The 12,736-nt window shown below is 56.4% G+C and overlaps 1 protein-coding gene across 2 annotated transcripts in view; it reads left to right on the plus strand.

Moving 5' to 3' along the window:
• ZNF710 (zinc finger protein 710) overlaps window positions 1–12,736 on the plus strand; it is a 65,513-nt gene that overhangs the window by 27,954 nt on the left and 24,823 nt on the right. Inside the window, exon 1 of one of the 2 annotated variants that reach the window (XM_044229745.1) lies at window positions 1,552–1,660. The exons of the other annotated variant lie outside the window; for it this stretch is intronic. The gene's annotated coding sequence lies outside the window, so the exon portion shown is untranslated. Of the gene's footprint in view, window positions 1–1,551; window positions 1,661–12,736 lie in introns of those variants that run through there. 2 annotated transcript variants of the gene reach the window in all.

Raw genomic sequence — 12,736 nt, forward strand, 5'->3', positions numbered from 1 at the left:
CCGGGGCCTTCCTTCTCCCCGACTTTTCTCAGAGTTTAGGAAATGGGCAGTGACAGTCCCTCCTGGAAGGGCTTCCGTGCGAGATAAAAATGAGATGACGCTGGGGGACTCTGCACTTGGGAAAGGGAGGGTTCTTGGTGCTGCTTTGTCTGTGTTGTTTGAAAGAAGTGGATTGCATTGTGGGTCTCCAGGAAGTTGCCGGCTGCCCTCCCTGTTTCTGAATTCCTGTGTGTGTGTGTGTGTGTGTGTGTGTGTGTGTGTGTGTATTTTCTGTGCCCCCGGTGGGGGGAAACAGTCATCAGTTTCCTGCTGATTAATCCAGTTCCTGGAGGGCCCTTCCCTGGTAGAGAGGGAGGCCTGGCCTCCTGCCTCACTGCCTCACTCTCCTGGCCCCTACCATGAGGCCCGCCTGCCCTCCGGTCCCCTACGGCCCAAGACGCCCTTTGCAGGCCTGGTGAGCCCGGCTTTGTTCTGGTGGGGCTTCCCGGCTTGCAGCTGCCTTGGACTTTGCCTGCAGGTGTGTTTCCTTTGCCCACCTGGCACCTGTGGGGACTTGGGCTTCTTCCAGTCGCCCCCAGGTTGGGGACAAGAGGTTTTGATCATCTGAACTATAGGCCCTTGGAAATGAGGCTGTTGGGGTCCTCTGCCCCTTCGGAGCAGGAGGCTGATGGCGGGGGCTCCAGAAAGGCACCAGACCCCAGGGTCTCCCTGCTGGTAGGAAGGAAATCTGGAGAGTATGCCTTTGGTTTTCAGAAGGAAAGTTCTGGCAGTGGGGAGAGGCCAGTGTGTTGGGATGAGGGGTCCCTGGCCTGCACCTTGGCCTTCGAGTGAAGGACGCGGAGAAAAGGAGGGCAGCACGGGACGGGGCTGAGCTGTCAGGCCTGTGCTCGCCGTGTGGGACTGGATCCGCCTGGTCAGTTCATTTCGAGACTTGGTGACCGCATGGTGGTCCCGTGAATGGTGCAGGGGCCGCACGTGAATCCATGGCCTTGTCCCCAAACCCTGTAGCTCTCTGGCTGCTGCGTGCCAGGCATGAGCTGAGCCTCCCTTCTCGGAGCCCTCAGCACCCACGGACATGGTGTCTCCGCTCTGCGCAGAGGAGCCCAGACGTCCCTGGATGGGGACACTCGGTGCCCATGAACTGCGGAAGGCGGGCCTCCAGGACTGGGTGGTGTACAGCCTGAGTTTGGGGCCTGAGGATCGCCTGTGCCTCCTCCATGGAGGGATGGGGTCACGACTGTCTTGTGCCCGTGTGGGGCGGACCCTCGGAGCTTCTGGAATGATGCCACCCCATCAGGCACGCACAGCTCTTCACACTTCATCTGAGGCCGGCCGGCTCTCAGCCAGCCTGGGAAGCCCCATCCTTGTTGATACGGGCTGGCTGAGTCAACACGGCCAGGATGCGTATTTGGTTAGCAAACACGGAGCCGCAGCCGGAGCCGGCCCACTGCCTTCCTCCTCCTGCCTTTCTAGCAAAAATGTCCTCTGCAAAGGTCAGCCAGGACCGGCTACATAATTTGCTGTTGCAAAATGAAAATGAGGGCCCCTGGTTTGAAAATGAGGAAGAATTTCAAGATAGCTAGAGCAGCGCACGGGAGAACCAAGCACAGACCCTCCTGAGCCTGGCGCCGTCGTGGTGGCCGGGGGACTGCACCCTGAGGTCAGTCCTGCCTGACGGATTTCTGAGGCTTCCGGGCTGGCCACATTGGGCTTCTTTTCGGAAGAACAGGGACTTGGGCTCCCCAGCTGTGAGTTCTGCGACGTGCTCTCCCCGCCCTGTCCCTGGGCAGCTCTTCCCAAGGGCTGGAGGGACTCCCACTTCTCCTTTTTCTCCTCCACCCTGTTTCCCCTTTCCTGGGTTAAACTCAGAAACGCCGGACCCTCCCTCCCATTCCTCCTCCTCCTTCCTTTCCTCCCCTCTTTCTGGGCCGTCCTCCCCCTCACTCCATCTCTGTTTCCCTCTTCCTACCCCATTGCTTTCATCTGGGGGGAAACCCTTCCCGTGTTTGCTGGGTGACATTTCCCAAACATTCATGCGGTGCTGTTTGATTTTAATACCCCTTTGAATGAGCAAGAATGCTCCTTGGATTTCCAGAGCCTCTCTCTGAAGTGGCTGAAGCCAGCACCTTCCCCCACCAAGGGATGTCCCTTCAGTGGCCTCTGGCTCCGTCCAGATGGTCTCTGCCCATTGGGAGCCTGGAATGAATTCTCATTGTTAGCATTTGTCACTCACCAGGTCCTGCCCACATTCAGCTGTCAGCCCTACTGGCCACAGTGGAAAGAAAGCCTGCTCTATTCTCCTTGTGATACTGCTCGTGCCCCAGTGATAAACCTGGCCATGGTTCCCAAAGACGGAAGTTTCCAGGCTTCCACGGAGGGCCAGGAGTGGGGGGTGGGGACAGTGGAGGAGTTAACAGATAAGCCCAGTGGACGCTGTCCCGGCCTGCCTGCACCGTGGCCACACTGTAAACAGAAGGACGTTCCGAGCAGCCACTGGGTCACCATGGTCCCTTGCCTAAAACCATCCTCTGGCTTCCTGATGCCTGAGAATGGCATCCAGATGCTCGTGTGCCTTCAGGGCCCTGTCCTCCCGGAGAGGCGGGCAGCACGGGGTTGCTGAAGGGACCTTTGAGCCCCACCTTTGGGGAGGGAGAGAGGGGAGAGGACCTGAGAGGGGCAGCAGGAAGGAGAGAAGGTCTGTCTCACCTCTGATCTGGTTCCTTAAGGGATAGTACTGCACCCCGGTGCACATTCCAATCACCCAGGGGCTTTGGAAATTACCAGAATCTCTGGGGATGGGCCCACTCTGGGTGTTTTCATTTGCTCCCCCGGGGCAGCAAGTCCGGGCATCCCCTGTGAGCACTTGCAGAAGATGGCCTCGGCGAGAACATACTAGCACTTTTCTCTCGTGACGATGGGAGGGCTGCTTTGCTCAATCAACCCTGAGTCTCTGGCCAGAATGAGCTAAGTGAGCACCAAGTAGGGACGGTTGGAGATCCCTGAGTCACCTGGCAGGGCCCATGTTCAGAAAGGGAAACTGAGGCCTCCTCTCCAGGGAACATCACCACTGGGTAGTGGAGCCTGGGGTTTCCAGCCTTCGCCAGCACCCGGCTAGCATGGGATGAGGGCTGAGCCAGTGTGTTCCAGCCCAAACGGGTTCCAGCGGGCACTTGGAGGTCCTATTAGAGTATCATGAGCACCGTGGTCCCCGCAATCTGGATCCTTTTCTCTGACCTTCAGACGTCGGGTACCCCTATCTGGGCTTCTGTCCTCCAAGAACTCCAGATCCAGGGGGCCAATGGGCCCAGGTATAAAGTATTGAAATCTGGGGATGCCTGGGTGGTTCAGTTCATTGGGCAGCTGCCTTCGGCTTGGGTCGTGGTCCTGGGGTCCTGGGATCGGGTCCCACGTCCGGCTCCTGGCTCGGCGGACGGCTTGCTTCTCCCTCCCACTCTTCCTGCTCTCCCCACTTATGCTCTCCCTCTCTGTTAAAGGAATAAATAAAATCTTAAAAAAATTATTAAAGTATTGAAATCTGGGCACACAGGAGATGGGCTTGAAGGAGAAGAGATGAGCTCCCCCCGGGGCTGGGGGCCGACCCGAGAGGAAGCCGTGCCCAGGTGCTGACTCCCCCTCGCACCCCCGCCCCCCGCACCTGGCAGCAGGGCGGGGCCCGCTGTGGCCAAGGCTGGTGGGGAGCAGCCTTGCCTGTGGAGTCCCGCGTGCCGTCCAGGGATTCCCCGTGTGTGCCATGCAGACGGATCGGGGAGTGTGACCCCCGTCCTCATCGAGTCGAGTCTGCGTTGGGCAGGTTGGGTAACAAACCAAAGATGGGCCCCAAAAGCACAAAGAACAAGTCACAATTCACCTGCAGGATCTATTTCTTCATCACTTTGTATTTTGAAAATGTCGAGCCTAACCCAAAAGCTAAGAACCTTCATCTAGGGTTCCCCAGTTAACATTTTTGCTACGTTTGCTTTATCTCGCTCTCTTTCAGATGGTTTTGCTGAATCATTTGAAAGTGAGTTCGGGGCAGCGTGATACTTCACCCCTCCGTACCTCGGCAGGTGTCTTTAGGACCGAGAACTTTCCCCTTGTAGCTGCAATGTCATCATCATGCCTAAAGAAATGACCGCTATCCAATAATATAATACATATAATCAGATGATCTTCCCCAGTTGTCCTCTGAACGCGTTTTTTAGATTCTTCTCCTGATCCAAACAGGCTCACGCGTTGCGTTTGGTTGTTACGTTTCTTTGGTTTCTTTTAGTCTAGAACAGTCCCCCCTGCTTTGTGTGCGTGTCCCGGTGCCTTTGAAGAGCCCAGGCAGGCTAGCTGTCTTGTAGAATGGATTCTGGCTTTGTCTTTGATTGCGTCCGTGCAAGTTAAGTTTGCGTGGTTTTGAAACTGTGCCCGATAATTGCTTCATTGTGTCCAAAAGAGTCTAAAGGCAGAGGGTACAGTTGAGAGTAACTCCTTTGTCCCCTGCCCTTGTGCGCGTCATGGGATGTCTCATCCAGCCGCCAGAGGAAGAGGCGGCCTTAGTGATATCACGTTATATTTATGAAATGTTTCAGCCAACTGGGAAGATTATTTCACTTGATCCACCCCAAGCCTGGCCCGATTGGGCAGGGGTTCTCTAGCCACTGCGTGGGTGGGGTTCTGAGAGATGGAGTTCATGCCCAGGTGCCCACGGCGGGCAGAGGTGGCCCGGAGCCCAGCCCTTCTGGCCCACGCTGGGGCTTCCCATGCGCCCTGCACTGAGCTGGCAGCTGGGAGACCGGGTACGGTACAGGGTCATGTCACCGAACCTCAGCCCTGGGCCCAGCCCCTGCATCCCCAAGTGCTAAACAGAGCCCTGGATGTACTCTCATAGGACCAAACCCGTCTGGACGGTTAGGAGCTCAGTGACTGAACTGATGGATGGAGGCACGAGAGCTGCCCGTCCCCGCCCTGACCGGTCCCACACTGTCACCTTCCTACTGGTCCTTCTCATCTGGGGTCTGCATCTGCCGGTCTGGGAAGCCAGACCCACAAGCTTGTTAGAGCTGAGGTCAGGGGCGCCTGGGTGGCTCAGTCCGTGAAGCGTCTACCTTCGGCTCAGGTCATGATCCCAGGGTCCTGGAATCGAGCCCCGCATCAGGCTTCCTGCTCAGCGGGGAGCCTGCTTCTCCCTTTGCCTCTGCCCGCTGCTCCCCCTGCTTGTGTGCTCTCTCTCTCTCTCCATGTCAAATAAATAAAATCTTTAAACAAACAAACAAACAAACTAAAAAGAACTGAGTCCAGAGGCTGCAAGGGAGGGGCGTTGTCCGTGGAGGGAAGGGTGAGTAACTGCTAAGACCCCTCTCGGAGGCATCCTCAGTCCGATCAATTTCCGGGCTTCCTGTGCTGGCTGGTCCCCTCCACCGGGCCCTGGTCTGGGGGGAAGTGAGGTTGCCAGAGAAGGGACTTCTGGACAAGGGAGGTGTTGGTATCACGTGTTTCAAGTTTAAAAGGCCTAGAAAAGACTGTAACATACAGCAGAGTGGCTGGTGGGAACAGTCAGTGTGGGCGTGTGTGTGTGTGTGTGTGCGCGCGCGCGTGTGCGTGTCAGAGCGTGAGGGAGCTTTGGACACGGTGGCCTCCAGGCTGAGCATCGGGGTTGGGGGTGGCGAGCTGGGGCTGGGGTGTGGCCAAGGGTCCCGGGGCTCAGGCTTTCTCTTCTAATTGCGTTACCTTGGGCAGGAGCCCACTGAATCATGCTCTTCTTTCTCGAAGAAATTTCTGTTCTCATAAATGTATAAGCATGGTGCCCTTTCTGTTTCTCGGCTGAGTACTCCAGACAGATCCCAGGTCGGCTGACAGTGCCAAGTCTTTTTTGCTTGTTTGCTCGCTTTTCGTTTTGTTTTTTTGTATCAAACTAATCCATATGCATCTTTTTTTAATGTCAGACAATAATACTAAAGGCCTGATCAGGAGGAAACGACAGGCCCCGCCCGCCTCGTTGGCCGCTCCAGCTTTCCAGACCCAGAAATGAATTCTCAGTTCCTTTCATTTCCCCTCTGTTATTCACCTCCACATTTTGAAACAATATGTTGATCCTACCACTTCTCCATTTAGCAATTTTGGATATTATCTGTCGCCTCCATACTCTTGTCCTTCCTGCTTAATATTATTCTATCACAATTTGGGACTAAATTCACAATGTTAATAACACAGGGTTCATCGTGGAGCCTAGTACTGAGCTACATTTCTTCTTTAAAAAGAGTTCATTATTTTTCTCAGCAGCTTAGTTTTCTGGGTCTATTTCTGATTTTTCCCAATTCACCAAAGGATCGAGAAAACATCTATCAGATGTTTTATCCGTAGTTCATTGATCAATTTCTTTTTTTTTTTTTTTCCCTAGACAATGGGATATCTTGCTGGTGAAATTCTTTAAAGCTTTCTCAAATGACAATCGAGTTCGTTTTAACGGATTACCTTAACTCCATGCCCCCTCCTCTGAAAAGGTTTCCCTGACCCCCTCCCCTCAGCCTCGCTCTCCCCCAGGCTGCCCTTCCTCGGGGCCCCCATGCCCCCCTCCCACAAGATTGTAATCACCTGTTTCCTTGCCTCTGCTCCCCCTACACCGTGAGTTGAGTTCTCGAGGGCAAGCCTTGTTCACCACATTCTCAAGGAATGCACAAGAGCCGGCTGGCACATAGCAGGCACTCAGTAAATAGTTGTGGGAATTTGCGTTTATTGGATTGAAAAGCAAGAGTAGTTACATGCTCCTGGTGGTGCAGAGAAATGTCCTACCCTGCGCTCCTTTGCATTTTCCATGTGCCTCATCTCTCGGCGTCCTTGTTGAGTTTGGAGGCCTTTCTGGGCCCGTTCCAACTTAACAGCCCTTCCCAGATGAAGCTAGCAAAAGCAGGGTTTCCTTTCCCAGCACGATGGTGCACCCCACCCCCACCCCCACTAGATTGGCCTCAAGCGTGTCGGGGGGCCTCCTATTGGTCCTTGTCACTTTCAAATCCCAGCCCACGCCACTGAGCTCGGCACAGACTGATTGCTCAATAGAGGAGCGAGGGGGAGACTCGCTCAATCAATCAATCAATAAACCAATCAGTCTTCCTGCACCCGGCCTCTCTGTTCCCAGGCATTTCTCATTATCCGGCGTCTGGGTGATCAGAAGGAAAAAGGAACCTCTGCATAAAGGTGACCCCATTTCGGGTTTCGTCATGACTCACTGAGTATTGAAAGACAAGGAGGGTGAGACCAGGAAAGACAAAGACAGAGGAACTGGGGGCATTCACCCGTGATCTCAGAGGGACGTCTTGGGAACCACTCCCGTCACTGGACGGAGGGCTGTGTGTGGGTAGGCAGGGGCCTATGTGCTGTGTTACCCAGAGCCTAGCATTGGGCTGAGCACATGGGAGATACTGGGTCCTGACCAACATCTGACTGCAGGGAGGAATGAGGGACGTGGGGTCCTTGGTGCACCCACATATCCCACAGTCTTTGGATCCTGGCTAACTCAGGAAAGTGCTGATCTGTGCGGAGGCCACAGAGGCCCCTCCCTTGTAAGCACAGTGATCCCACACCACATCTCACCCTCCCAGCCAGAGTCCCTGCCGAGGACCCCCCCCCCATTCCCAGAGCCACTAGAGTGTCATTCACTCCACAAGTACCATGTGCCTCCCGCTAGGCTTGCCCGCACAGCTCAGCCTCCCCGCTCAGACACTCCTCCTGGGCCCTCCCTCCTGGGCCCTCAGCTCTCAGCCAGAGCAGGACGACCACAAGGGCCAAGCCGCCCATGGGGACCAGGCCTCCCCGACAGCGTCACACCCTGAGACCCTCCCCACCTTGGCTCACCCAGGACCCTGAAATCAAGCAGCAGGCCGAGGGCCTGTGCCCCCGCTCCCCGAGAGGGAGCCCCGCTCTTGCGGGTGTAGTGAGTTTCGGGGTTGGGGGGATAAAGCCTTTCAAGCCGCCCTTTGATGCTTCTCTGATGGAACTGAATTTATTTTTTGTATTTTTAGGAATTAACTTGCAGTTCTCAGCCTCTTCCTCCCTCCCTTTCTCCCCCAGAAAGGGGAGAAGGAAAAATGAAGGAAAGGGTCTGCATTGTCACCGTGATTGGCATGAGTGTGAATGAGGGGGTCACCGCCTCGGCTGCTCCTTTTCAAGTGCCCCCCTCTCCCCTGCACCGTATTCACACAGCACACTCTTCCTTTCAAAGCTCCCGTCTTTCCCTCCCGCTTTGTCTCTCTGCTCTCCTTCCCTTCACGCTCTGCCTTTCATTCCGAGCCCTGCCCGGTCCCTCGGGGACCACTCTCCTCCCGCTCTCCTTCCCCCCTTCTTCCTCTTCTATTCAGTTCTTTTTGCCTCTTTCTTTCTTCTTTTTTCTTTTTCTTTTTGAATAGTGCTTCTGTTTTCAAGGGATGGAACGAACAGAGAAGTCGGTTTATTTGAGCGGGGAGAATGTGAATGTGTTCATTTTCCTCCGTTGCTCTAAATGTAACAGGGAAGAAAGAAAAAAAAGAAAAAAAAAAAAAAAAAGCCCGCCGTGTGGGACATGGTTTCCTCTAGGCTCCCACTTTGAGAGGGGAAGGGGGTTTGGAAAGGGGCTTCGTTAGACCAGAGGGAGCTGCGCACAGGCGGACCGTTCTCGCCGGGAAGGGCCGGTCCTGCCGCCTGCAGGATTCAGAGGTGGCCCTGGGGACCAGCTCCATCTCTGCCTGGCCCTAGGGGGGACTTTGATGTGAGGGTCAAGGTCCCAGGTGATGCAGACCCCCCCACCCACCCAAACCACCCTCCTCTGTGAGAACTTGGCTTTCCTTTAAGGGATCCGGCACGTGGGCTGAGCACGAGAAGGCCGGGTCTGCACACACTGCCTCGGTTGTGTGGCATGTGACCCCCATCCCCTGGGGGCAGCAGGTCCCGCATCACCTGGCCCTGGAGTCCCGCAGAGGGGACTGAAAACCTGGAACAGCCCAGAGGAGAATGCTGAGAGGGGCCAAAGGCTGCCGGGAGGAGGCGAGCCCTCTAGGGAGTTCGGAGGGATGGTTGGCAGAGGTTTGATGCCTAGGAAGTGCGGGGTGGGGACCAGAGGCTTCGATCTAGTGACATCAGTACAGAGGGGAGAGTCTGAGGAAGCCCCGGTAAGACAGGACAGCAGAGCCCACCGGGAGGAAGGAGCAGAGATGAAAGGAAGCCGTGAGTGGCCTGGAGCCTGGAGAACATGGCAGGGCTGCCTCCAGATCAGGGGGGAGGCCCAGATCAAAGCCTCTGCATTTAGAAGCACTCGCCTTGGATGACTGGTAGAGGGGACAGAGAACAGGGGTGCAAGCGGCGGTGGAGGACGTGGGGCCTGACCCCCTGCTCGGGGGGTAGCAAGAAGGCAAGAAATCGGGCACCTCCCGAGGCTGCAGCCGGGGTGTGGTGAAGGCCTCGAGCCTGAGGCCCGAGAGGGACGGGCTGTGAGTGGGTTACCTGAGGAGTGTGGGGGAGGCAGGCCTGCGGGACAGAGCGGCCAGGACTGGGGGTCCATTTCTTGCCCGTGGAGGGCTGGCTTCAGGCTACCGGTCTGGGAGACCCTCTGCCCCTCCTCAGAGCCCAGGAGGAATGTCTAGGTGACCTGCGGGGGATACCGGGAGCCCTGGTGTGAGGGACCCAGGTGATGTGGAATGAGATGCTGGCATAAGCCCCAAGGCCCAAGGGGAGGCCTGGGCTAGTGGGAGGCTGCCCAGGGCAAGCTCTGTGTCTCCCTCCTCTGCCACCCAGGCCCGCTGGCCCAGGGCAGGGGCTTCGTAAATATTCGCTGAGGCGTGAACGGGTGTGGGATGGTTCTAGCTCAGCACAAATCTGAGTGCAAGGTAGGATGGAAAGCCCCATACCCCTACGCCTTGAGGGCACCAAGTGTTGAGGGAAAGGAGCTGTCTCCTCCCCAAAGGAGACTGGGACAAGGTTCCAGCCATGTCTGTGGAGGAAGGTAGAAGGACAGGTCAGCACCAGACATGGAGGGTGGCCTGGCCAAGAATAGCTAGTGACCAAGCCAGAGAGCAGGACAGGTAGGGACAGAGAGCCAGCTCACCTGTGCCCACCGGGGTCCAGGTGGAGGAAGAGCATCGGGGAGGTAGCTCTGAACCACCACCCCTCCCCCAACACCCCAAAAGGTGATTTGTTCAGGAAAGATCCATGGACTGTGTCCTCACTCTGGGTCTGGGGAACGGGACGAAGTGGACTATGGGTTAAGGTAGCAGGAATTGGGGTTCCCCGGGGAAGTCTGGGATCTGGACTCCAGGGAAGGATGGAGCAGCCTGGGAAGCCGGCGTCGTCCCTGCGAGAGAGATCGGAGACCGGCGTCCGGCCAGAAGGCCGCCACTGCTCTTCCCGGCCCCACCTGCCTCTCAGGACACCTGCTGGCAAAACTGGAGGTTGCAAGTGTTAGGGGTGTGGGTGGCCGGCAGGTGTTTCCGGTTTGGGCCGGAACATCTCCTCACAGCCTGGGAAGGCGCCCACAGCCACCCTGGCCTGGAGATGAACAGGGAGCAGCTCCCGGCAGAGGAATGAGGGTCTGCGTCTGTGGAAAGGCTTTTGAGAGGCAGGCGTGTTTCCTGGGCCCCGGCCACCAGGGCTGCAGAGGAGCCGGGGTCAGCCCCCCTTCGAGGACTGGCATCAAGGGCTGCTGTGGCCCCAGCAGGGTGCCAAGTGCTAATAATAGCAGCCAGCAGGGGTGCCGGGTTCTTCTGTGGGCTCCTTCCGTTTTTCAGCGTGTGAGGCTGGGGCTGTCCATGCCACCGCACTTTGGGAGAGAGAAATAGTCGCACCTTTGGGCGTGAACAGGGGCAGGACTGAACTTAGGCCTTTGGAAACCAGTTTGGGCTCTAAACCGGCGCTTCTACTTTTAAAGCCACCCTTCTCTGGAATCCTTACAGACCAACACCTTACCAACCCTGCCCGGATGTCCTAGCAATTTCACGTTCCCCTAGAAGTTTCTAAACGCCATCCGCCTGGGGCACCTGGTGGCCCAGGAGGTTAAGTGTCCCAGTCTTCATTTCGGCTCAGGTCATGATCTCGGGATGGTGAGATCAAGCCCTGCTGTTCTGAATCTTTCCGTGCCTCAGTTTCCTAATGTGTAGGACAGGGGGTGATGGGACCGGTACCAACCACACAGACAGTGGTCAGTACTAGGTCAGGTGGTGCCCTTCGAGCTGGCACCGGCCGGCACTGTAGCTCCCAGGATAGCCGGAACCCTCATCCCTGCTGTGTAGAGCATGGATGGGCCCTGCCCACACCCGGGGCTGCCCGGAGGGAGGCCAGATTGGCCCCCGGCAGAGATGATCCCAGGCAGGGTGCCCTGGAGGGCTGTGCATGCCCCAGCGGGCGGGTTCCCTCCCCAGCGGGGCCTGGCTCTCCCGAGTCCCGAGTCCCGGAAGAGCTTGTGTTCATCCTGCACTTGGCACCCAGCTTGGGGGGTGTTTGGAGGAGGGGCTCTGCCCAGCCTCCCGGAGGCAGGCCCGTGCTGCAGTGCAGGGAAGAGAGTGACCCTTGTCCCCTGACCTGTGTGTGTGTCCCTGAATGTGGTTTTCTCATAAGAAGCTTCGTGGGCATTTTCCTTTCAGGGAATCCGGGTTCGGGGGGGGGGGTCTCATTCTCAGCGTCTTCCCTTCACCTTGTGACCATCAGGATTGTTTGCTGACGGTGGGCCATCCCAGCTCTGAGAGACTGAGCAGGTGCCCAGGGGTCCCAGAAATCAACTATTTGCGGGAGGAGAGTTGGGCTTTGTGATTTGTTTAGGAATTTGGTCTTTGGGGCTGCCTTGATGGGTTGTAATGTTTCTTTCTTTTCTTTTTTTTTTTTTTAAGATTTTTATTCATTTATTTGACAGAGATCACAAGTAGGCAGGGATGCTGAGCAGAGAGCCCGAAGCAGGGCTCGATCCCAGGACCCTGGGACCATGACCTGAGCCAAAGGCAGAGCTTTAACTCACCCCGGGTTGTAATGTTTCTGAAAAGAGACGATGTCTGGCACCTGTGAAGAGGGCTTCCACGTCTGGTAGGGAGAGGCCTTCCTGACTCTCCGAGGGCTCCGCTCTGGGCCCAGGCCCGAGGGTCGGGAATGCCAAGTCCCCAGACAAGCCAGGGGCTCCTTTGTGAGCTGAGAATGAAACTGGAACCTTGCATAAGGTCAGGTTCATTTCCAGCCTCTCTGTCCATATCCCTGATTTGGCTACTTTTCTCTCCTTCACGATAGGAGTGGTGAGAGCGTATTTTTCGTAGTATTAAAGACATGCCAGATATTCTAGGGTCTTAGGTGACACATATCGTGGGTGCACAAATATTGTAGTGGTGAAACAAACAAACAAAAAAAACCCGCCATTTACCAAACGCCAGCCCGAATGCTGAGTACTTTCACCCCGTGATCCTATTTAGTCTTCTCTACCCTTCTCTAGGGCGGGCAGCTTATCCCCATTTTACAGTTGAGCCAACTGAGGCTCTGCGAGGTGAAGCGAATCACCTAAGGCCATTCAGCCAGGCAGGCAGTGGCCCGGCTGACTCCACATCCCGTGGGATGGTGGGGAGGAAGCCTTCAAGCTGGACCACAGTCACCCCTGCTGAAGGCCAGATAGCTGTTCCCGTTTTATGATTGTCACCTCCACTAAAGTCATTTTGGTCCTTGGGTCCCCGAACCACATGCATTTGAAGTTTCGCGCCTGGGGATCCATGACCCAGAGCTCAAGGCTCTGCAGCTGAGGCCTCTGGAGCCCCTG

Source organism: Neovison vison, chromosome 13 (assembly GCF_020171115.1).
Source record: "Neovison vison isolate M4711 chromosome 13, ASM_NN_V1, whole genome shotgun sequence".
NCBI lineage: Eukaryota > Metazoa > Chordata > Mammalia > Carnivora > Mustelidae > Neogale > Neogale vison.